The sequence below is a fragment of the Rousettus aegyptiacus genome, unplaced genomic scaffold (assembly GCF_014176215.1).
Source record: "Rousettus aegyptiacus isolate mRouAeg1 unplaced genomic scaffold, mRouAeg1.p scaffold_m13_p_3, whole genome shotgun sequence".
In the NCBI taxonomy this organism is placed as follows: Eukaryota; Metazoa; Chordata; class Mammalia; order Chiroptera; family Pteropodidae; genus Rousettus; species Rousettus aegyptiacus.
This window is the reverse complement of record NW_023416306.1, coordinates 7,453,506-7,478,929: the sequence shown is the minus strand read 5'-3', so window position 1 is coordinate 7,478,929 and position 25,424 is coordinate 7,453,506. Positions and strand designations below refer to the sequence as shown.

Genomic DNA, 25,424 nt, shown 5'->3' with positions numbered 1-25,424 from the left:
TGGGAGACAGGCCACAAAAAAATTCCTAATAAACTACGGGAGAAAAAAGGAAAATATATTTTAAACATAAAACTGCACAGTTAGCAGATTTGGGGTTTCAAACTCTGGCAGGAATGGGGAGGCAGGAATTTAAGATGCTTCCGGAAGACAGTGGAGTAGGAAAACCTGAGCTGCGAAGGGGGCTGAATTCTGATTGGTTGCAGTGGGTGTCAATCACTATTGCTTCATCCGATGAGCCAATCAGCTGGTGGGCAATGACTAAGTTAAGACTTGAGAAGCATCGGAGATCGGAATCCATCGCTGCTCCACTTCTGACTACCGCGAGATCTCGAGCACGTTACTTTGTCAGCAGACTCAGTTTTCCCAGCGTGGGAGCTGTGCCTCCTGTCTCGTGAGCTCCACGGACACCGCGAGGGGCAGTTGGAAAAGCACCAGCACCACGTCCAGCTGGAAGTGGGGCCTCGGTAAGTGAATGGCCATCACTTGTGGCTTTGCGCCTGGCATCTGCAGCCGCAGAGGCCCCTGGCAGTGACATGTTTTGGAGTAATGATCTGCTCAGTTTCTTCTTCCCCTCCACCCCTCTAGCTGCTTATGCACTGGGATTCTCTCCCAGAACCCAGCCAGGGCCTGGCTGGGGGAGGGCTGGGGGGTGACTGGGCAATAAGCTGCGAACTGGTAGTTCTCTATGGGGTCCGTAAAGGGAGGGCGCTGGAGCGCGTGGGGCAGAAAGGCAGCCGCCATCTTGGGCAGCTTTCCTCACCTGCAGACCCTCTGGATGCTGGCGGAAAGCGCTTGGCAGAGCTGGCCAGGCCCGTAGGATGCAGGTCAGGAGTGAGTGAGGGACCACCAGCAGCCAGGAACCAGAGAGAGGAGGCAGGGAGACGACATCCGAGTAAACAGAACATCTGCAACATGCCAGGAACCACAGGCCTTCCGAGGAGGATGGCATCTCATCCTTTGTATTTATAGATGGGAAAACATTGCAACTAGGCAGTGCTTCGAGCCCAGGTTGCCTGATTCTAAACCGTGCTCTTTAGCTGAGGTCAGAGACATGGGCACGTTGGCAAGGTGGACTCCAGCAGGGTAGTTGGGACCAGAGAGAGGCCAAGCACCCTCACCTAGGTCTCTGCATCCCAGGCACCTCTGCTTGGGCTTTTCCTGAGTTTATCCCCATAAGTTTCTCCTAACCTCCATGCAGAGTTCCTTCTTGCTTCACAACTTGGACCGGCGTGCACTGAGGGGGAAAGCAAAGAAAAAGGAGAGGCAGGGGCAGCCGAGCCCAGGCAGCGGTGGTGGTGGAAAGTGGGTACCCTGGTGGCGGGGCCAGTGCAGAGACCTTTGTAGAGCAAACGCAAGTGAGGAGAAACCACAGGATAGGCTGGTGGCTCCTGGACACCTCACCTACTCCTTGGAGCCAGATTCACCTTCACCTTCCAGGGCCCACTCCTCTGTGACCCAACACTGCCAGGAATGACATTCTTATATTCTCGAGCATTCCCAGAGCGCTGGGCTGGATGGACTTTGGGCTTCAATTTCAATTCATTCTTATCTGTAAGCCTCATGTAACCTTCACCCACCTGGCATCCTCGCTGGTCACCCCATGGCCCCTTGGCCATCCCGATCAGGGCGGAAAACTCATCTGGTGTCAGCAGTGGGCACCAGAATTGGCCACGCTTCCTTAAGGCCATCAGCAGCTCTGCAGGATCCCAGCCTTGCCCGTACCATCTCCAGCTGGCCCAGCTCAAGGCCAAGCTCTTACAGCCCTTTGGACACTGGTTTGAACAGCTTCCCGACCAGTGGGCTGGCCCACAGCCAGGCCAGATCCTGAAAGATGCCCCTTTACCTCCCTCAGTCCAACGTGCCCAAAGCCCTGAGCCCCGCCTTCTCCCCCTTCCCCCCTCCCCCGCAATTTCTGCTGGATTTGACATTCACCCTGTGGCCCAGACTCCCAGGACCCCCCACAGTCCTGCCTGGGGACCCTGCCCAGGTTCCAGCTGGCTGGCGAGCCCAGCCAAGCATCACAGCTCCCGCGACATCCCTGAGTGACAGGAAACAACTCGCTCCTTCCAAGAGGCGAAGCTCTGACAAACACTCACTAGGAAATAATAAAGTGGCAAAATAATTCTGCATCGGACACACTTACCAGAGCAGAAAGCGTCTGTGGAGGAGACAACATCTTGTACCATCTATCTTCCTTAAATCCCCACGCTGTGACAAAGTGGAGGGCAAAATCATGATGAATGATCGGACACATTTAGCCAGTACCTGTCCTCTGTAGCGAGCGCGGCCGGGAAAGGGGCTGTCTAATGAAGATCTGTGCCCCCGCCCCAAACTGGGCCTCGTCGGAAACAAGTCTTTATTACGCAATTGGCGCCTGGTTTTCATGCCGCGCAGGATGGAGGCTCAAGGTGTGACAGGAATGAACGCTGGCACCTGCAGGGTCAGCCCAGCCCTCGCTGGAGGTACAGAGACAAACGGGTTCAGCTCCTGCCACCACCCCGCGTCTGGTTGACAAGGTGCCAGTCGCCTTCCGATTCTGCAGGAACACACCTCGGTTTTGTTCCTACCCGCCCCGCCATCATTTATTCTGCTGCCTCATTTGAATATGATGAATACTGTAGTCCTTTATTTGTTCACAACAACCAAATAATTGTAGATCCGTGGGCTTCGGGGCAATTAATCACATTTTTCCCTCCACCAATCCACTATAAACATGACATTGAACAATAAAGTACATTAACCTCTGCTTTGCACAAAACTTTGCTTATTTAAACACTGCAAGGTTATTTGTTTTCCTTCTTGCCAGGCCGCTGCCACAAGAGAAGGGTGGAGGCCCACCCCATACCAGCCAAGACATTTTCGCCCTTCCTGGCCTCCAGCTCAGCCATGCATGGGGCAAGGGGCAAGCAGGTGTAGCTGCAGGTATTGGAGAAGGCATATCCAGGGGAGGGGGCTGTGGGCATGTGTGTGAGCATGCACCGGTGTACTTGTGTGAATGTGTGTGTGTTACACGTGTGTTCATATGCACATATACTTTTGCCTGGCTCTGCTCTTAGAATAGGGGTTCTGAGGACCAGGCCTGTGTGTGTGGGTGTGTGTATGTATAGGTATGTATGTATAAGCATTCCTGTGCATGCACATATGTGGCCATTTTAAACATGGTTGCAGACTTTTTCATATTTGTCTCATTGAGAGGTGGGGTCCATGTCTTCCCTCCTCGAATCTGGGTGGACTTGTGACTGCTAGGCTAGGTCATAAAAGGCCATGGTCATAAAAGGCCATGCAGCATCTACCTTTTTCAAGGGATGCTCACTCTTATATTCCTGAGCTGCTATTTAAGAAGCCCAGCTACTCCCAGGCCAACCTACTAGAGAGACCACAGAGAGAGACCACAGAGAGAGACCACATCGAGAGGCCCTGAGACCCCCAAGGAGAGAGATGCCTGATGGGCATCCAGCCATTAAAGTCATCTGGGCCTGGGTGTCAGACATGTGATTGAAGATGCCTCCAGTCATTTGAGTCTTCCCAGCTGAGGCCCTGGTCACGGTGGAGCAGAGACGAGCCATCCCCACAGAATCCACGAGCACAGTTAGCTGGTTGCAGCGGCAAGCCACCAGGTCTGGGTGGTTTGCTATGCAGCAGTAGATAACTGGAATAATACGTGTGTGTTACATGCATGTGCAAGTGTGTGTACATGTGAGTGTGTGCATATGCTTCAGTGTGTAAGTGTGTAGGGGGTCGTACATGTGGGCCTGAGTGTACGTGCGTGCTGTCTGTGAGCATGTGTCTGTGAGCTTGTGTGCATGTGAGTGTGTATAAGCATGTGTATGCGAGTGTCTGCATATATTTTTGGATGCACCACGAGCTCAAATGGGTCCGTGTGTTTCTGTATGTGTTTATGGATAAACATCTTCGTCTTTAAGAAGAGCCTGAGTGGGTATGTGTCTGTATGTGCATATCTGTGGACTGACCGTGCTAGGGAGGCCAGCCCCCTGCCAACGGGCTTGTCTGGGATGGACGGGGTGGAGGTGGGGTTCCCGCAGGCAGGGCTCGGTGAAGAAGCTCGTGGAAGGACTCCCGGGCAGGGAACGCCCAGTCGCCCACGATCTCATGGAGAAGGAGGTGCCGTTAGTGATGGGCCCCTCTGGGTGAGGCCGAGCGAGCGCCGGCTGCACAGGTGGTGCCCACATTGCCGAAACAGGGGCGTGGTCCAAGGGACTGGGTATCTCCACGCCACGAAGTACAAGGTCATCTTCAACAGTGGCCTCTTCAAGAAATAATAGGTAGTTATTTGGGAAAAATTTTCAAAATAATGGTAAAGGTAAAAGGCAGTTCTTCATAAAGAGAAGCCATCAGATTCATACTCCCTCCACGCACAGTCGCCAGTCATCTGGACTGTAGGGTCGGTGCCCGCACCTGCTCTCTTCCTTCCCAGCAGGCTGAGCAGAGGAGCTGCCCTCCTCCTCTCTGGGTCAGGCAGCCCCCCTCTCCCCAAAGACCCTCATTCTGCCTGTCAGTCACTGTGGCCCTGAGGGCAGCTGCTGTGTAGGGTATGGTATTGCAAGTGGATTAATAAGTCCTCAGGTATGAGGGATGTGGCCATTGATTTGGTGAACTCACTTTTTCTATTCCAATCAGAAAAGAGAATCTGAAACTGTATGACTGTAGTTATTTGTAGTTTCTGCCCCAGGGCTATATTAACTTTCTCTTCCTCTCTTATAAAAGAGTCCAAGGAGATCTGGCCTGCTTCTGGATTGCACATGCACACACGGGCATGCACGGGCACGCGTGCGCGCGCGCGCGCACACACACACACAAATTATGTTGATCCATTCCATCAATGACATGCAAAATGACCAGCAAAAAGTGGGCAGTTCACTGGAGGTTTGGGGAATACACGTGCACAGTGTGCATGTGTTCATAATTTGTGTAAATATTATTTTGTAACACTACTATCTTATTTTTTTCAGTCAGTACTGCTTTTAAGATTGATTCCTATTGTTACTTGTACATACGATCCTTTGCTTCATATAATAGTGAGGGCCAATCCAGATTGTTAGGATCTCTCTTTCTCGGAGAGTTCACGTCGTATACAAATGTTAGAATTTCTTTGGGTCCTAGGGTGTGTGTGTGTGTGTGTGTGTGTGTGTGTGTGTGCGCGCGCGCTCGCGCGCTTAATTTGCATAAGTAGTTTGGGACAGCTCTCCAAAAAGGCTTTACCAATTTACACTCCTGTTAGCCATGTGTGAGGGATCCTATCTTCCTCATTTCTGCTATTAATTGGTATTACCCAGCTTTCTAGCTTTTTGCCTGTCTAAAGGTGTAAAGTGCTATCTTGTTTTAATTTGCATTTCTTTGACTACTAATGAGTTCGAGCATCATTTCATGTGCTTATTAGCTTTTGGGGTTTCCTTTTCTGTAAATTGCCTGTCATATCATTTGCTCATTTTTCTATTGGAGTTGATGTCCTCTTCTTGTCGTTTTATAGAGCTCCTTGTATATTCTAGATGTTAATCCCTTGTCAGTTTTAGACTTTGAAAAAAATCTCAATCCTATCATCTCACTCTTAATTGGCTCATATTATTTTTCTATTAAATGCAACTTCTTAATTTTGATGTAATCAGATTCAGTAAATTTGTGCATTATGGTTTGTAAAAGTTTTGTTAAATGAGCCTCGTTGCTTTTACCGAAGCCCAAAGATATCCTCCCACTTCAGTTTCTATTAACCCTGAGATTTTTAACATTCAGATTGAGATCTTTAATTCGCTTAAAGTCCCCTCGTATGTGCGGCTAAACAGGGATGCGGTTATAATTTTCTTAGTAGATGGAGCCGGTTTTCACTGTTGTGAGGAAAACAATCCATCCTTTTCCCATCAATTTGCAGAACCACCCCCTTTATCTTTATTAGATAGGTCTTCGAGTTTTCCATTTCGTTCTATTGATATATTCTTGTGCCAACACTACACTATTTTTTAATTACAATAGCTTTATAATAGGTTTTACTATTTAGTAGGGAAAATTACCCACCCCACTTCATTTCTTTTTTTTTTAAGTTGCCTTAGTTCTTCATGTACTTTCCATTACTCCATATAATTTTTGTAGTTGATTTACCAAATTTATTTTTTAAAGAAAATACATGCATTTGTATGCATATAATTATACTTATGATTGGGACTGCAGTGAATTTATGAATTAATCTGGGGAGAGTTGACTTGGTTATAATATTAAGTTGTCCTATCTAAGGGTTGTCAGTTATTCAAATTTTAATTTTAATTCATAGAGGTCTTATATGTTCTCAGATGCTATATCATTTTTGTTGCTGTTGTGAAGTATTTCTTTTTTGTGTAGCTCCTATCTGGTTTTGGAAGCAGAATTATTCTAGCCCCAGAAAATTACCTCGGCAGAGTTCTCTATTTTTTTATTTTCTAGAACTTGAATAAATTAGAAAATAACTGTTCCTTAGAATAGTAGAATTCATATGTCACTCCATCTAAAACCATCTGGATTTAAGTGTTTTGGGGGATAAAGGGAATGAAAGAGAGAAGATACTCGATACTAGTTCAGTGTTTTTAATATTTATTTGTCTGTTCAAGGTTATTTATATGTTCATTCAAGTTGACTTCCTCTTGCACAAATGTTGATATTTTATGTTTTCCTGTGTTTTTAAGCATTTCATATAGGTTCTTAAATTTGTTAGCATCTGGCTCTTAATAATACTCATTATTATTAAGTTCTCTTTTTTTTTTTTCTAGAAAAAACTTTTGGTTTTGTGAATCTTTACTTTTTATTTTCACTATTTTATCAATTAATGTCTTTATTATATCTTTCCGTTTTTGGTTTTCACTGTTTTGTTATTTCTCATTTTCTTAAGTTTCTTAATAAATATATCCGATACCATGAATTTCCCACTGTTGTTCTTAGCTGTGTCCATGGCTTTGACAAATACTGTTTCTATTATCATTTACTTCTGAACACTTCCTCAGTCCCACAGTGCTGTGTTATGGGTGGTAAAGGCCAGTGGTCCTGGAGCCTCTTCACCTGGGTTTGAATCCCTGCTCTACTATTTACTAGCTTTTTGGCCTTGGGCAAGTCCCTTAACCTCTCTGTACCTTACTTTTTTCATTTCTATAATGATGACATTTAAATGAGTATTAGCTCATGCAGCGACCAACACAGAACATGCCTGCATATGGCAAGTGCTATGTAAATGTTAGCTATTAAAATTTTCAAGCACGTGGGACACTAGCGATTCTTTCATTGTGAATTTCTAGGAAAATATTAATCTTAGACAAGGGTAGCTTCCCTGAAGGCTCTGAGAAAGACAGAAGAGGAAACCATGGGCCAGCGTGAAGTTGAAGACTCATATCTCAGGGGTGCCATCTTGGAAGCTGTGACAGTCTCCCCCAAAGCTGCCTTGCTGGGTGTGAGCAGGAAGGCAGCAGGTTGCCTCCAGGGTGGAAGACCACAAGGCAGAGGAAAAGGAAGGACAAATGGGCAAGAATGTCAAGGACATGGACGAGAAAAGGTTCAAGAGATGATTCATGAAAGACAGAGCCGATTGAATGTGGGGACTGAGGGATAAGAGGAGACAGGGCTGACTCCAGGGCTCCGACAACTCGAGGGATAGAAGTGCCGGTTCCCGAGACAGGAAAAGGAGCAACGTGGGAGGTGGAGTGCAGAGCTTGGATTCAGTATGGGGCACGTGCTGCGTGAGTTTGGTCTGGCTGGTGTGTGGAGTTTGGGTGCAGGGCAGGAGAGGACGGGATGAGAGAGGAGAAAAGTGAGCAGGTCCAGGTAACTTATCTTGGAGAGTATGAATATTCTATGAGCGCAAAGAGAACGATGAGGGCCAGTGTTATGCAGGGGCTGGGCATGGTTAATTCTGCGTTTTAGGAATCCACTGACTGTGATATGGAGAATGGGCTGTAGGGAGAGAGCAGAGGAGGGAGACAAATTGGAAGGGATCTGACCTTTACCAGACACCAGGTGTCACCAGGGATGGATTCATGAACATGCCACCTGTGCGGTCACACAGGGCCCTGCACTCCAAAGGAGATTTGGCTTGATGCTTTGCTTTTGCTATCTTGAGATTCTTAGCTTTGTCTTTGAACTTGTGTTTTGTGAGTCAGGTTCCATGGGACAAAGGAGTATGTGCATGAGCAGAGGAGATGTGCACAACATGTAGTCCGCCATGGTTCCTTTGTGATGTTCCGGAGGCACAGATTCCTGGTGGACCCACAACCCATGGGGTCTTGCATGTTCATAACCGATTGATTGGTGGTAGCCTTTATGTTCGAGTTTGCCTGGATATAAAAATATTTGGCCCATTTTCCCCCTTAAGTATCTTTAAAATGTTGCTTTATTTTGAAACAAAATATTGCCAGCTAGAATCTCGATGCCATCCTGATTTACTTTTCTTTGGAACTAATTTCTACTTAACCTGAATGCCTAAAGGATTATTTTCTCTTTAAAGAACAGTAATATCACTTAGCTATGTGTCAGTGTTGACCAGCCCTTTCCATATTTTGATTCACATCTTATATTTCAGGAAATATTTCTTAGATTTTAAATATTTATTCTGTTTCAGTGTTTTTGGCTTTTTAGGCCCTTCAATTATAACTGTGTTGGATTTCCTTTATCTAACTTTTATATTTATCGCTTTCTCTCAAATCCTTTTTATCTTTTCTGCTTGATTTTCTTCACTTCTCTGTTTTGTATATTCTGTTTCCCTTAGATGTTTACTCACGCTTTTGTTCCTGAATTGTTTTTCCCCTCCCTTTGTTTCCCAATCATATCAGATGTTTAAAATTCTCCTATATTTCAGCCATTTCATTTTCGAGTGCTTCGATTTCTGATATGTGCTGTTCTGTCAAAGCTTCTCACGTTTTCCTAATTGCTTTAAACTCATTTTGCTTTGTGTCCACATGTGTTCTCTTTGTCTACCAGAATAATGTTCTCTTCGACCGCCATAATAGTATTCAGCTTATTTACATTTTTATTCTTTTTTTTTCTTGTAAAACATTCATTGGAGTTATATTTCTCTTCGTTTCTTGAATAGGAAAGATGTTTTTTTCCTAGATTCTTAGGAGGAGGTTGCTATGAAACACTCAGATGGTGGTCTCTCTGTGTAACTATTTTCTCACTTTGCAGAACCGAGCCCCGAAAATGCTTACTGCCTCCATTTCTGGATTTCCTATTGCTCTGTGAGCCTTGCTCTTTAAGACAATGCTCTCATCTTTAGACTTTCACTGTCCAACATTATGGCAAGACACATGTCTATGGAGCACTTGAAATGTGTCTAATCCATACCAAGCTGTAAAATGCACGCCAGATTTTAAAGACAATATTTAAAAAGTAAAATAGTTCATTAATAATTTTTATATTGATTGCATGTTGAAATAATATTTCGAGCATATTAGATCAAATAAAGTATATTACTAAAATTAATTTCCCCCGTTTTCATTCACTTTTTGACTGTGGCTACTGGAAAATATAAACTGACATTAGTGGCTGACATCCGTGGCTGCTTTAGACTCCATGTTTTGCTGCCACAATGCAGCAAAATCTGCTTCCTCTCAACTGCTTCCTTTCTGTTGTCGAAACTTTTCTCTTCTCCCTGGTGTTCGCTCCTCGTTCGGTTTGGTTTTTGCTTCTAACAGTTTTCTCCCAGGGTTCGACGCCAGGGAGTGAGTCTTCTCTGGCCATCTGTTAAATCCTTGAGCACTAAGCACCCTAATAGACCCCACTCCTGCGCATTGCCGTTTCGTACCCAGCCACAACCTGCAGTTTGGGAGACGCATTCCAGTTTCGCCGGCAGTTCTCGGGTCTGCTTGCCCAGGGCCCACTCAGGATGGAGTGTTTGGGTATGCAGATCTTTTAGAGATTTTTGGGGTTCCCTGTCTATCAATATCCCGGTGCTCCAGATTCACAGCTGCTCTCCTGTCGTGTACTTGTTGCTCTCGGCAGGTCAGCCACACCTGCCCATACACTGGAGTGATGGAGAATCATCACCTCGTTTTGTTGAAGAGGTTGCCTATGGAGTTTTTTTTCCTTTTGCTGCTCTATTGAATTTCAGGAAACATTTTGTGGTAATTTAAAAACTATACCGCTGCCACAATCTGAGTCTGACTGTAATTCTCTCATTTTCTATATTTAATTTTTTAATCTATCTGGGATTGATTTTGATAAACAGCATGAACTGGGGATTTCATGTTTTTCCCCCCATTTTTAAAGCAGTTCTACTTTTTATAAAAGTTATATGTATATATTGAAGAAGACATATAATATGGATGAGCAAAAGGGAAAAAATTATAATCTTCCCACCTAGCGAGAACTATTTTAGCATTTTGATGTATATGCTTCTAGGCATTTTAAGTTGGCTAACCTTTGTCAAATTACTTAACATCGTCTATGAAAGGGAAATAACATATTCCATTAAATCTAATATGCCATCAATTGTAGGAATTACCTTTTATTTGCCATTGAGAAAGAAAGAAAACACTGCCAATTAAACTATAACACATAAGCAATCAATTTTAACTATGTCAGTGTATAAAAATTTAATCTTAGAATCAATTGAAAATGGTATTAATGACCTCACGGGACTGTTATAGGAATACAATGGTATAATGTATGTAAAGTACAGTAAACAATAACTATATCATTTCATTATGTTAATATATTGACATTTATAAATCTGACCTAATGTTGAACATCTAGTTTATCTCCAGTTATTAGCTATTATAAACATTAATAATTCATTAATATATAAGTGCAAATGATCAGAAAATCTTAGATCTTAACACTGAGAAGTACAAATCAAAACAGCAATGAAATATTATTTCACTTTTCACATTAATATGATTCTTTTACATAGAAGAAAAATTAGGAAAACCTCAATACCTAGCAATACAATGTAACTAAGAAATTGTGATTCAATGATATGTTTCAACCATAAAAAGGTATATAAAGGTGAGCAATTTATAATGTCAAATGTTGCAATTCATAATGAAAACACAATTATGTATATCTGTGCACTTAGCACAGGAGGTACAAGAAGAAACAAATAGAGACAAATTAGTAGTAGGAGGCTTTTATTCACCTAAGTTCATGACATATACATAAAAAAGTAATATAAAACACCTAAAAACATAACGAGGTAAGTCTAATATATAACCACACTTATTTAACATTAAAAATTGATTGCACATACCTTTCAAATACTCCTATTGATTCACAAAATTGACCATATATTAATTTAAAAAGAAAACAAAGAATAGTGAGACAACATTCTCTATTATAGTGTAGTCAAACTAAAAATAATACCCAAACACAAAAAAAAGTTTTCTGCCTGTAAAATTTAGAACTTTCAACCAATTCTTGGGTCAAGAAGAAATCAAACCCCAAACTTCAAAGTATTTAAAAACTATTGATAGTGAAAATCCTAGCTCTTAAATCTATGAGATAGAGATAGAACAGCAATCAGAGGAAAACTCATAGCCTTTGATATACATATTAATAATTAGGAAAGAACAAAAATGCATCATGTTAACTCAAGAAATTAGAATAAAGCTTTAAAAATCAGAAGAAAGAAATGAAGAGAAAAGCAGATACCAATATATTAAAAAATAGGAAAAAAATAGCACTACTAAGTCCAGATGTTAGTTCTTTGGGGGGAAATGAGTATATCAGTGATTTGGTAAACTAATAAAAAAAATAAGAAAGTAAAAAATAGACAATCATAACAAAGTGCAGAGGCAATTGTAAGAGACGCTTTGTTCAACTTGATGCAAATACATTTGACAACTATAAGAAATTGATACTTTTATTAGGAAAAAATAATTTATAAAAATTGACTTCAGAAGAGAAAGAAATAATCAACAAATTACCATAGAGAAAATAATAGAGAGCGCTATTAAAGATTCACCCATCTTCTTGAAAAATAGCCCATCCCAAACAGTTTTACAGGGGAATTCTAACAGTTTTTTTGGCAGATAATTTCAGTGCTAGTGAAACTGTTTTGGTACCTATATATATATATATTTTTTTACTGTTCAAATTGTTTTTGTGAAGCAAACAGATACACGGATGTAGGTACACATCACATATACATACATTTATGAATATTGATACAAAGTCCAAATTAAAATAGTAGTAAGCAAAATACAACAGTGTTTAAAAACAAAACTAAAACACAAGTGTCAAGTAACACAAGAATGGTTCAGTATTTTAAAATCTAATAGAATCACTTAAAATCTTTTAAAATCTTTGCCCCTCAGTGTGATAAAGCAGGATAGTAACATGATAACGGTAGAATGTAGGTGGTAGATATATGCTTGTCCAGTGTAACATTCTTTCACCTTTGGTATATGTTTGAAAAATTTCATAATAAAATGTGGTGAAAATATCTATTACTATAATTCATCATATTAATAGGCCTAAGGAGAAAGATCATAAGATCATCTTCATAAACACTGAAAAAGTATTTGACAAAATTCAATATCTATTCTTAATTTTAAAAACATTTAATAAAATAGGAAGAGATAGTTATTTCTTTAACATATAAAGTAGATTCATCTCAACCCATAAGCCAGCATTATACTTAATGGGAAAAACACTAAAAGCATTCCCATTAAAGTGAAGATAAAACAGAAATGTCCAATATCATTATTGGACTATTATTTAGCATTGTTCTGGAAGAAATAACCAATGTAATTAAAGAAAGATATTAGAGGTATGAAAACAAGAAAATGGGACATTAAATTATCTTTATTTGCAGTTGATAAGATGAGATGATATAATTCTATAGCTGCAAAACCCAAGAGTCTCAACTGAAAAACCATTATTAAAATAAGATAGTTCAATAATGTGGGTTGGGTACAAAATTAAAAGAAGAATCTTCATACTTAACATACTCAATGCTTTATCAAAATAAGCAGTGTGTGATATATATTTGCATAACATTTCGGAATACTGAGGATCACAAGTGATGACTTTAAAAAATGGAAAAATATTTCATGTTCTTGGGTAGAAGACCCAAAGATGTCAGCTCTTTTAAAATTAATTTACAGTGTAATGGGATCTTATCAAAATGCCAACAGTTTCATTTTCTTAATGAAACCTGATGATTCTAAAGTTCAGATAAAAATGAACAAACCAAAAAAGGAAACCAAGTTTTTAAATGTGAAGAAATTAGAGGGAAATATGGCACCAAATAATAAAACATATATGCAATAAGTAGAGCATATATAGGCAGATCGGTGCAGGAAAGATTGATCATTCAATCATATGTCTTACAATAATTGGAAAGTCATCTGGGAGAAAAAAAGTTGAATCGCTAATGTTGATGTAAGAAACATCCAAACCTGTAGAGAATTTTTATGAGTTTATTTGGGTGAAACTGTTAACAGTTGCTGGGAAGCAAAATCTCAATGGATTGAGAAAATGCTCTAGACGATGGCAGTTTTGTAGTTTATTTTATACATTAGAATCAAAGGAAGAAATGTAGGGAGGATTGCATAAAATCCGTTGGTGGTCGATTAAGGCGATGGGAAAAAGCAAAAGGGGGAGGTGGGGGGCCATCTCTGGGAATGGATAAAAAGTAGAATAGGGAGACACTTCTTTTACATTAGTGGGTACAGGTAGTTAATGGTTAACATTTACAGCACACAGGGATGGTGTGCAGGGGACAAAATAAAGCTTTCTGTGCCTTGAGGAAAAGATTAATATATTTGAAAGATACCATTATCTTTGATGCACAAGACAATAGACAGGCTCACTAAAGGTAAAGGCTGACCTTTGTCAAGGAAGCTACAGGCCTAGGACATGACTACCTGCCATGACCCACTTTAAGTTAAGAGTTTTATGTTCAGGCCGTCCTATGTGATTACTTTCAGTCTCTGAGTTTATAAGGTGCGCCATGCAGGCCTACCCCCGAGCCTGCCAGGTTTTTAGTATGTGGCTCCTTTTTCATCCACGCTAGTTTATACCTTACACCAAAATAGATGTCAGGTGGACCAAAATTTAAAAGTGGAAAATGAAACCATGAGCCATAGAACAAGGTTTTTATAATCTTGGAATGGCAAAGGCCTTTCTTTCTAAGTACTACCAAAATGCAGAAGCCATTAAAAGATTGATAAATTCAACTACATTTAAAAAAAATCTGTAAGGCAAAAACCGTGAGAAGCTAAATACCACAAAACTGCAAACTAGGGGGATTATTTGCAATTTATATCTTGAAGAGCCAAGTGAAGCATTCCTTAAAAATGAAGAGTAAGAATGACAGTCTCATAGTGGAAATGTGCAAAGCCTTAAAAGCATGTGTTTTCAGTGAGGTAATATGGCAAAAATTATTTCTTGGGGGGAATAGTATCTTAGACATTACAATGCTTTGTGACCCTCCAAAGTTCCACCCTAAGGAATAAATTTTATTCCTTAGTATTTAATTTCTTTTGTTAGGAAGAAATTAAACTTAATTATTTAATTGGTTAATTGAACAACTAAATTTATTATAAATTACTGTAATGACTTAATAATGAAAATATTTCCTAAATCAGTTAATTAATATAATTAAATTAATTAGCATTTCCTCCTTATGGGGTCGATGATGGAAAAGGGTTGAGAAATACAAATCTAAGCAAATGATTGGCAGAAAAGGAAATGCAGATGGCTGTTGGTCATAAGCTCAGAGAATAAAACTTATGTAAATGTTCAAAGCAGCATTATTCACAATAGCCAAATGGTGGAAAGAGCTCAAATGTCCCTCAACTGATGCACGAATAAAGAAAATGTGATCTATCTATGCAACGAAATATAATTCAACCATAAAAAAGGAAGCACTGATAAATGCTACGACATGGGTCAATGTCGAAAACACCATGTCAAGTGTAAGAAGCCAGTCACAGCGAGTAGACCACAGATTGCATTATTTTATTTATACGAAATGTCCAGAAAAGGCAAACCTATAGAGACAGAAAGTACATTAGCAATTGCTGAGAGCTGAGGGCGATGGGGTGGTGATCGCTAAAGGGTCCAGGTTTCTTATTGGGGTGATGAAATGTTCTAAAATTGATTGCGGTAATGGTCACACAACTCTGAATACACCAAAAGGCACTTAATTGTACACTTTAAATGGGTGAATTGTATGGTATGTGAATTATATCCAATAAAGCTGTTACCAAAAAAAAAAAAAAAAAAAAAAGATCAATAATAGCGGTTCTTAGTCTTTCTTCTGAACGGGCCACCTGGGGATCTCTTAAAAGCTTTGGGTACTCTCCCAGAAAACTTCACACGTTCAGAAAAGTTTGCATTTAATTTCAGTGAGTTTAAGGACCCCCTGGACTCCCCAGGAATTCATGTGGCTCAGGTTTAAGAAATGCCGTGAAATATTTAGTGATATGGAAATATATTCATTAATTGTCATGAAACCGGAAGTGCTGGTATTTAAAGATAGAATGGTTGGATCGAGTTCCTTTTTGTGATGTGTGTGCATGTAGGCACTGAGACTCAACATCTGCAGAATATCAGCTCTTCCCGTTCTTGTACTTTTCTCATTTATTCAAGTCTCCTTTTATGTAACATTTTATAGTTCTCTTCATATGTCTGCACATTTTTTTGGTTATTTAATAATTCGAGTTGCTTTTTTGAATTGTATTTTTATTCCAATATTGCTTTATAAGTTTTTACTGCTGCCACATTTATTTTATAAGCTGCTACCTTACTGAACTTTATTAGTTTTTTGACTTTTTACCCCTCCGTTTTATTTAATTTTCAAAATGGAAATATTATTGTTTTCTGAATATAAAAATAATACATGTTCATCATTTTAAAATTCAAACAATTCAAAAGATTAGAAAGTGAAAGTACCTCGATAATTCTACCCCTAGGGATAACCACTGTTTCTTATTAGTTCTAAGTATTTTTCAGTTAATTATCTGAGCTTTCCCAAATAGAAAATCATATCATCTTTAGTTAATGTATGACAAGGATAATGTTTAGAGGATATTAAACCAATGCATCTTCTTTAAAAAGGAATCTTTAATTATGACATTTAAAATATACAAAAAGTACAGAACATAATATAACAAGTATTCATTTTACCATCATCAGAGTTTGGGAGCTCCCCCCGCCCCCAATCCTTTTCTTACCCTCCTCCCACCATGGACACTGCTCTCTGTAAGTCTGGGGGTATCATTTCCATATGCTTACAACATAAATATGTATCCATAAACAATATATAGAATTCTTTTGCATGTTTTAAGTTTATATGAATAGTAGCATACTGTTCATATCTTTTTAAAATCTGATTTTACCTGATCTACTCTCTTAGTAATTTTCAAATGTACATCATTATTAACTACAGTCACCATACTGTACATTAGATCTCAGAACTTATTCATCTTATAGCTGAAGTTTGTACCCTTTGACCAATAAATATTCCTTGTAAGACAAGGTAAAATCATCTCTTCCCTAGATAACTTTTCAGAGATGAGCATTCAGTTTTATCACATGCTTTCCCCCACATTTGTTGAGATGATAATATCATTTTTCTCTTTTAGTATATTACTGGGCTAATTACATTAATATTTAAAAATGCTAAACTAGCTCTACATTCCTCAAATAATTGCTACTTGTTATAAGGTGTGGTCCTGTTTTTTTATTACTCAATTTGTTTAATATTTTATTTAGGATTTTTGCACCTATGCTCATAAGTAAGCCCGTCTTATAACATGTAGAGTTTGTAGCCTCCTAGTCTGTTTTGGTGTTAAGGTTGTACCAGCTTCATAAAATGTTTTGAGGAACTTTCCCTGTTTTCTATCCACTTGAATATGTTGTAAATGATAAAGATTTGCTATTCCTAGAAATTTTGGAAACTCACTTATAAAATCACCTGTACCTAATAATTTTATTTTCGTGAGTAGAGTCTAAAATAGTGATATAATTTTATTAATGATTAAAGATCTGTTCAGGTTTATCCTCTCTTCTTGGATCAGTTTTACAAATTATACTTATTAATGAATGCATTCAAATTTTAATTTATTGTTATAAATTTCTTCGTAGTATCCTGTGATTTATTACATTTGAAGTTTTGTCTCCGAACCCTTTTCACTCTTAATATTGTTTATTTGTGCTTTCTTGTTTTCTCGATAAGTCATGCTCGGGGTCTGTATATTTTACTAATCTTTGTGAAGAACCATTTTAGAGACTTTTAAAATCTTTACTTTTATATTTAATTGATTTCTATTATTTTCTTCTATTTTTACTATTTTACTTTGTGTTTACTTAGTTTCTATTTTTCTAACTACTGGAATGGGATGCTTAACCATTGATTTTTCATCTTTTTAAAGTACATTCTTTCAGTACTGCTTCCCATATCTTTTAAAAATATAGTACTTTTGTTTTTGTTTCATTTTCTAAGTTATTGGGGTGTTTTAACAATCTATTTGTAATTGATTTCTATTTTTCTTTCATTGTTATCAGATTATATGGCCTGCATGATGTTGGAGTTTTCAAAGACTAGTCTGATCTACTGCTCGGTTATTTTTTTTTTTTTTAACTGTTCCATACATGCTTGAAAAGAGTGATTATTCTCTAGATTTTGTACAGTGTTCCAAACAACTTTATAAGTTCAAGCTTTTTAACTGTGTTGTGCAAATCTTCATCCTTACTGATTTTACTTTTCATATGCTTGACATATAAGTAAAAGAAAGTACATTAAAAACTCCCCTCTATGATTATGAATGTATCTGCTTTTCCTTGTAATTTCAGTAATGTTTTGCTTTATGCATTTTGAGGTGGTTGTTGGGTGTGTACAAGTCGAAGGTTCTTACATCTTTCTGGTTAGTCATTTTTTATCATTATGCAACATCACTCTTTATAAGTGCTTCTGCCTCAAAATCTATTTTGCCAGACCTCAATACAGCTACTCCAGCTTTTAAATTCTTTTTTTAAATTACATTTCTCCGGCATAACATTTTCTGTTCTTTTATTTTCAGTCTGAGACAGTCTTACTTTGTATATAACTTTTTCTCTCCACACCCCAGCCTAAGCATCTTTGTCTTGTAATTGCCAGGGTTAGTCCACTCGTATTCCTTTGAGCACTAACATATTCCACCCTCTTACTTTGTGCTTTCTGTTTGCCATGCTTTTTCTTTATTTATTCCTTTTCACCTCATTTTCTGCCTTCTATTCAATCGATCAGACTTATTTATTCCCCGCCTCTTTTTTCTCTCTCCCAGTGGCTTGGAAGTTTTAAAATCTACTTCTCTGCTTTCAGAGATATGCTTAAGTTTTTATAAGGTATGCTTGAATTACTAAAGTCTGAAGTTAATCAATATCCATGCCCTTGTCCTAAACAGGATCTGATAACCACTCCCTCCCACACTGTCTGTGCTACTCTCATCTAGAAATTTAATTCCACATCGTTTTAACCCTCCAGATTTAATACCTGGTGTCCTTACCTTAGGGCTAAACTGAAGTTTGTATACCTACAGTTCTGGCTTTTGAAAATATCCCTCTTTACTTCTTACATCTGGGCATTTTCCTTGATGAGTATTTATGTGTGTAAGAGGGAAAGAATAAATAGGTTCGTATTTTGAAAATGTCGTGGAATATTTTATACAGATTTCCAGGAAGATTCTAGGTGATAGAAGAAGGGGGTCCCACTCTTCTTCAGTTTGCCATATTGAATGACACTCCAGATTTTTTAGGGATTTATATATATGAACTTAGAGAAAATATGGTTTGTTTTGCTGTGAAATTTTTTAAACATTTATATTTTTAATATATCACATATATTATTCCGCATCTCCTTTCATCAGTAATAATCATCTTTTCCTGTCAAATCTATACATCTAACTGATTCATTTTAACCATTACAGTGTATCACATAGTATGGATTTAATATAGTTTATTCAACCACATTTTATTTGACGGACACCTAGATTATTTCCAGGTTTTGCTATTATAGGGAATGCGCAGTCGAAAATCACGTGCAAGCCGCCTTAGGAATGCGTGCCAATATTTCTCCAACAGAAGCCAAGGTGTGGCATCATTATGTTACAGAGTGTCCATTTTTTTCATTGGGTCCTGTCACATGGCCTTCAAAGTGGCAATGCCACTTTATGTACATTTTCATATACATTTTATATTTCCTCTTGGAATGTATGACTCTCGTACCCCATCCTGCCAACACTTGTTATACTTAAACTTGAAAAAAACCTGTTAATGAGTGAAAAATAGTATCTCTGTTTTACTTTGCAGTTATTTCCCTGATTAATGGTGAAAGAAACATCTTTTTAAATACGATCACTGACCATTTGTATTTTATTTTCCATGAATCGTTTGTTCATATCCTTTATCCATTTTCTATTAGATTGTTTATCTTTTTCTTATTGACTTGTAAGAATTCTTTATTCCTGATCCTAATCCTTTGTCTCTTAAATAGGTTGTCAATATTTTTATCATGTTTGTCATTCTTCGGAAACTTTTGTGGTATCACAGAATTATGGCTTATAGTGTGGTCAACTTTATTAAATTTTGCATCTATGGCTTTTGGTTTTTGTGCTTTATCTAAGAAGCTGCCTGTACCCTAGGTTAATAATGCAGTCTCTTATACTTTTTCTAACAGTTGTTTTGTGTTTTGCTTTTAGGACTTTAACCCACTGGAACATTTTCCTTATGGATAGTGTGAGGTAAGGATCTAATTTTATATCTTCCAAATGGGAGGCAAGTGTCTCAGTATTTACTGAATCATAAATAATTTCCTCATTCATTTGACACTGTATCTTATTTAGATTAATAAGTCAGGGGACAGGACATATCCAAACTCTCTTAATTCTATTTTTCAGTAATTTGTCTTTTCCTGCCCCAATATCACACCATTTAAGTTTCTATAATTATATAAAATTATAAATCTCACAAAAAATAGATTATGTTTAATATTTATCTGGTTAATTCATGTACATTCTCTCTTCTGTATTAATTTTAGAATCAGCTTGTAAAATCCATCAAAAATCCTACTGAGTTGCAATTGGTATATTGACTTTAAAGATTATTCAAGGGAGGAATTTCTTTTCTATTCCAAATGCTTTGGGCTTTTTATTTGTTCGGATTTTTTGTTATGAATTTTTAACTTTATTGCATTTCAAGGAGAAAATATAGACTTCTTTCAACAATAAATATTTATCGTCACCTACTTCGTAGCAGCCACCATGCTAGGCTACTACCCGGTGATAAGGATCGGTGATAACGAGACAGACATGTTCTTTGCCCTCATGTGGCTTAAACTTCCTCTCTTTTCCAAGGTATTAACATTTCCTATGTGGGCTAGAAAAATGTTTCATTAAAAAAAAAAATACTAAGTGGAATGTGTTAAGATTATAATATATGCAGACTACAGGTTTTAAAATATTCTAGTAAATAATCTTATTAGTGAAGCTATTCGTATTTTCCATATTTTTATTTCTTTTTGCCTACTTGATCTGACAAAGACAAAGCGATGCAATAATATTAAGGTATCCTATTAAGATTATGATTTTGCTAAATTGATCTAGGTATTTTTAATAGCTTTTATTTTGTATATTGCTTTTCTTAAAATACCATTTATTAGATTTTTTTAATAAAGAAAATGTTAAAGAATATCCCATAATTCCACCATCGACATAGTCCTTACCAATTCCCAAAATGCGTGTGCGTGCACACACACACACACACACACACACACACACACAGGAAATTCAAATTGTTCAGAAAACCAGAAAACAAAAGCTCAAGCTTCCTGCTTCCCTATCCCCCTTCAGAAAGGTAACTACTCTTCACGTTTTGACCAGTTTCGCTGACGATCACCTTTCCCTGCAGCATCGTTCCACTGAGTGTCATGTCGCTAGAACACCTGTGATGGACAGATCGCGGGCTCTCTCTGATGACGTGGCCCCATGGGGTCTCGGAGCAGGTGTTTTCGGAGCTGTGGCCCAGCCCCTGTTGCCAGTGCCTCTTGCTTTGGAACTGCTTAGACCTATGAAACCTGCCTCCTAGAACAGTGCTTCTTGGACATTTATGTGCATACAAATTCCTAGAGATAGTGATAAAAAGCAGACTTTAATTCGTTGGGCCCTAGGGTAAGATCTGAGATTCTGTGTTTCCGATAAGCTCTCAGCTAATACCCAGGCTGCCGGTCCAGGGGCCACACTTGGAGTAGCAAGTGCTGTGTTTAAACTTGACTGCGCTTTGGGATTCTCTGGGAGTTTTTTAATAAAATCTGGATGCCTGGGTACCACACCCAGAAATTCTGACTTAATTTGTATGGGTTGCAGACCCAGGTAATTCTAATGTACAGCAAACCACTTTTAAGGAGAAGCCTCCTTCCTCGTCTCCACACCTTGCTTTTGCTGCAGAATTGCTCTCGGTAGATGTCCGAACTGAAGCTGTGATTGACACTCCCGTGACCTGTTCTGCGGGGGTCCTGGTGAAGACCACGACCTCTACCACGCGCTTCTCAGGGCGCAGACCGCTTTAGACTTCAAAGGAGACGTTTTGCTTTGTCTTTCCCTGCGCTTGTGGGCGGGTCGCTGCAGCTTTCACCCCTGTGTGTTCCCATTCTCCTCTCAGGAGCCACTGTTTTCTCCCAGAGTGAGAGATGATGAAATCAGAGCATTCCGGCTGTGCTAAAAGCATCCATCGAGCAAACAAATCTTGTCCCGTCTTCACTTCCTAATTAGATGATCCTGTCCAGGATACGTTCCCCGTCAATCAACATCTAACCTGGGCCTGCCTGCCTGCATCTGTCATTATCCTGCGTGGCCCCGCTTCGCCTGTCTTATCTTTGCAATGGTTAGAAAAAGCGGTTCCCAGATTGGGGTCCTTGGGCATCACCTAGGGATTGGTTAGAAATTCAAAAGTCTCCAGCACCACTCAGGTGCTGCCGATCAGAAACTCTGGGGGCGGGGCCCGGAAATCAGTGTTTTATTAAGCCCTCCAGGGGGTTCGCTTGCCCGCTTGGGTTTGAGACGCTCTGCCCAGGAGCATCAGTCAGATGCTGACTCATTTATTTGACCTGGGAGGTAATCGACCATCATGAGATGGAAAAGGTTCCCCAGATGATGCAGGTGTGCCACCGGGACTGCGACCCTCGGCCGGAGAGGGTCCTCGTTCCCGAGATACCAGGTTGCTCTCTCCAGCCACACGGGGTTTTATCACCTTCAAACTCACCTTGTGATCCTTCTTGCATTTTGTGATCTTTTCCCTCTTCCGTCTCAAATTTGTTTGGATTCTTTGTAACTCGTTGGTTTAGATGCCCTGGTATCTAAGGGGAGAGTTCCCATGTGCTCTCATGACATACTCTGTGTGTGTGTGTGTGTGTGTGTGTGAGAGAGAGAGAGAGAGAGAGAGAGAGAGAGAGAGACAGACAGACAGACAGACAGACAGGCAGACAGAGTCAGAGGCCATCTCCCGATGGTTTCCCGAATCTGGTTCCCTTGGAGAGAATCATTCCAGTCTCCTCGCTCAGATCTTGCTTCTCTTCCCCTGGTAAATTTCCTCAGTCACCATTTCCAGTGTAGTAACAGCTAAGACGTGGCCTTTTCTCTGATGATGTGTCTACCTTTCTCTTTCATATCAGTCTATTCTGCGTCCAAGATCACATTTGCCATTTCATATCCATCCAGTCCAGCCCCAAGGTCTGTCTTTCTCTCCTTCCTGCTCAGCAGGGCTGTTTTAAATTTTTTTCTTTCCTTCTCTGCTCCTGATCTGATAGTCTGCAGTATGCTTTTTCTCTGTGTACCTTGATTTTCTGGACAGCCTAATTCCAGAGTCCTTCAAGAACAGGCTTCCTTAACTCCTCCTATAATTTTTGGGTTCGAAACAACATATCGAGTCATTTCTTTATGAACCTAAGAAGATAGCACAACTCTTTATAACAGGTTCCCTTTCCTTTTATCTGTATGTTAAAACATGCAGTTCTTCTGAGAGAGAGAGGCTGTAATTTGGATCTCTGAAATCCAAGGCCATGATTATCCCAGAGCCAACTTTAGGCCACATGGTGGTGTGTGTGACCCATAAGAACCTATGGGGAAGCCACATTAACACATGGCTTCCCTCGGCCCTGAACGTACCATAAGACAACAAAGAAGGGCATATATTTTGGCAGCCTACCTGCACTGTCCTCTTGAGCCTCATACTAACGACATAAAGGTGAAAGCTCACACATGCACATTGTATAGCAGGCGTGGAACTTGGGTGCAGTATAAATGTCATTAAAAAACCATAAAAGCAAAAAGTATTGTTCCTCTCCTTGACGTCTGAAAGGTCTATTATGTGGTAGGATGAATAATGGCTTCCCGAGATGTCTGTGTCTTAGTCTCCAGAAACTGTGACTTTGTTATCTTATGGTAAAATTGAGTTGCAACTGTATTAAGTGAATGATCTTGAGATGGGGACATCAGACTAGGTTATCATGGTGGAACCTACCTGTAATCGCAAGGGTCCTTATAAGAGGGAGGCAGGAGGGTCAGAGTGAAGAAACGGAGAGGTAACAGCACAAGCAGAGAGAGAGAGAGACAGATTGGAAGATGCTATGCTGCCGGATTTGAAGATGGAGGAAGGGGTCACAAGCCAAGGAGTGCAGAGGGCATCCAGAAGCTGGAAAGGGGAAGGAAGTGATCCCTCTAGAGCCTCTAGAGGGAGCATGGCCTCCCAACACTTCATTTTTGGCCCAGCGAAACCCATTTTTGACTTCCGACCTTCAGAACTGTAAGACAATATGTTTGTGTTGTCTTCAGCCACTAAGTTTGTCGTAATTTGTACAACAGCAGTAAGAAATGAATGCAGTCTGTGTATGGGTCAACGGGCATTCTTTTCCCTGTAAGCAAAGCATCCCTTCGCTGGGCTTGTGCTCAGAGGCCTCACAGCCCGCCGGCATCTGCTGAGAGCCTTATAGCCCACGTTGAAGCAGACACCGTGTACCCGGGTCGAGCTGCAGCAGCCCTTACCCTAGGCCTGGATGTACCAGCACAGCCCACGTTTGCTATGGCCTGTTCCTGTATAAATGCAGTAACTTTCCTGTGGAAACAACCTGATAGCCTGGCCCCACCAAAAGCCTCAGTCATTAGGTATTGATTTGCTCTCCAAATTCTGCTCCTGGCCCATTAGGTGTTAGGCCCAGTGTATCACACAGTACCCATCTCCTGAATGAGTTGACCTACCCACCCAAACTGGAGTTTTCTTCCCCCTGAGGACCAAGCCTGTCCCTACATATTTTTAGCTTGAGGTGACCAGAATGAGTGCTTCCTGGGGACAGCTGGCTCAGAGAATGTGGGGAGGAAGGGGCTGGGCTGCACACACCCAGTTCCTCATCCAAACTCACCTATCCCGCCAGTCACTACCCTCACTACCCTTCCACAGGGAGAGCTGAGTGGGCGCCCGGAGTGTTGCCCCGAGGGAGCCCCCTCCTGGAGGCGCGGTACACCAAGAGTGTGAGTGACAGGTTTCTCTTAGTGCATTTCTTTTTTTTTTTTTTTCTTCTTTTCGTGTCTTTCTTTTTTTTTTTTGGCGAGGCAACCCTTGGTTGACCTCACAGATCACAAGGACCTTGTCCGTTTACAACCCCTTATTTTTTTTATTGTTTACACCTACAGCACCTGGTCTTCCTACGTGGTCTCCCATCCAAGTACTAACCAGGGCCGACCCTGCTTAGCTTCCAAGATTAGACGGGATCGGGCTTGTTCAGGGTGGCATGGCCGTAGACTTAGCACATCTCTTGAGCACTAACTGTGTACCGAGCACTGAGCCCAGAGTGCTTTACAGTCCATCTTACCGAAACCCCACAGCATCCCTATGAAGATAGAGTCTCCTCACGTTATCGTCCAGCGCAGTGGAAATCAGGAGCGAAGCAATTTTCTCATAACGAGTAAGTGGCAAAGGTGGGATTCAAACGCAGGCCAGTCTGAATAAAATTTTTTTTTTAATTAAAATATTAAAAAGGCAAAACTATCTCATTTAGAACAGGAGAGGTAAGCCTGGACAGGAGCACATTAAATGGATATGCTGTTTGAGGAAGGTTGTTTTTTTTTTTTCTTCCACTATTACAGCAGTTTATTCTATGCATATTTTTAATCCCGAGGTAGAAAGGAATTTAGGTGCCATATGAATATACATACATACCATGTACATCTTCACAGCAACCCCGCGGGTTGCGTTCTGTTATTATCCTCATTTCTCAGATGAGGAAACCGAAGCTCAGAAAGGCTAACTTGCCCATGGTCACACAGCTAAGAAGTGGTAGCCCTGGGCTTCCATGTTCCATGCCCGTATTTCCCACCGCCTCTAAAATAAATGGTGGCGGGAACAGATGGAATGAGGCCAACCGCACTCTTTGCAGAATATATCGCTTCCTGATAGCCCAGGAGAACACTGATTGGCTAAAACCATAT

At 40.1% G+C, this 25,424-nt stretch overlaps 1 long non-coding RNA gene and 1 pseudogene across 1 annotated transcript; one reads left to right on the top strand and one right to left on the bottom strand.

Annotated features, from left to right (window-relative positions):
* The first annotated feature begins 326 nt into the window (after nt 1-326).
* On the top strand, nt 327-22,401 carry LOC118614969. Its single transcript, XR_004956210.1, has 3 exons — nt 327-464; nt 19,650-19,691; nt 21,607-22,401. It is a non-coding gene; the product is annotated as an uncharacterized LOC118614969 (long non-coding RNA).
* A 2,219-nt stretch (nt 22,402-24,620) lies between these two features.
* LOC118601009 lies at nt 24,621-24,739 on the bottom strand (annotated as a pseudogene).
* Between the last annotated feature and the right edge of the window lie 685 nt (nt 24,740-25,424).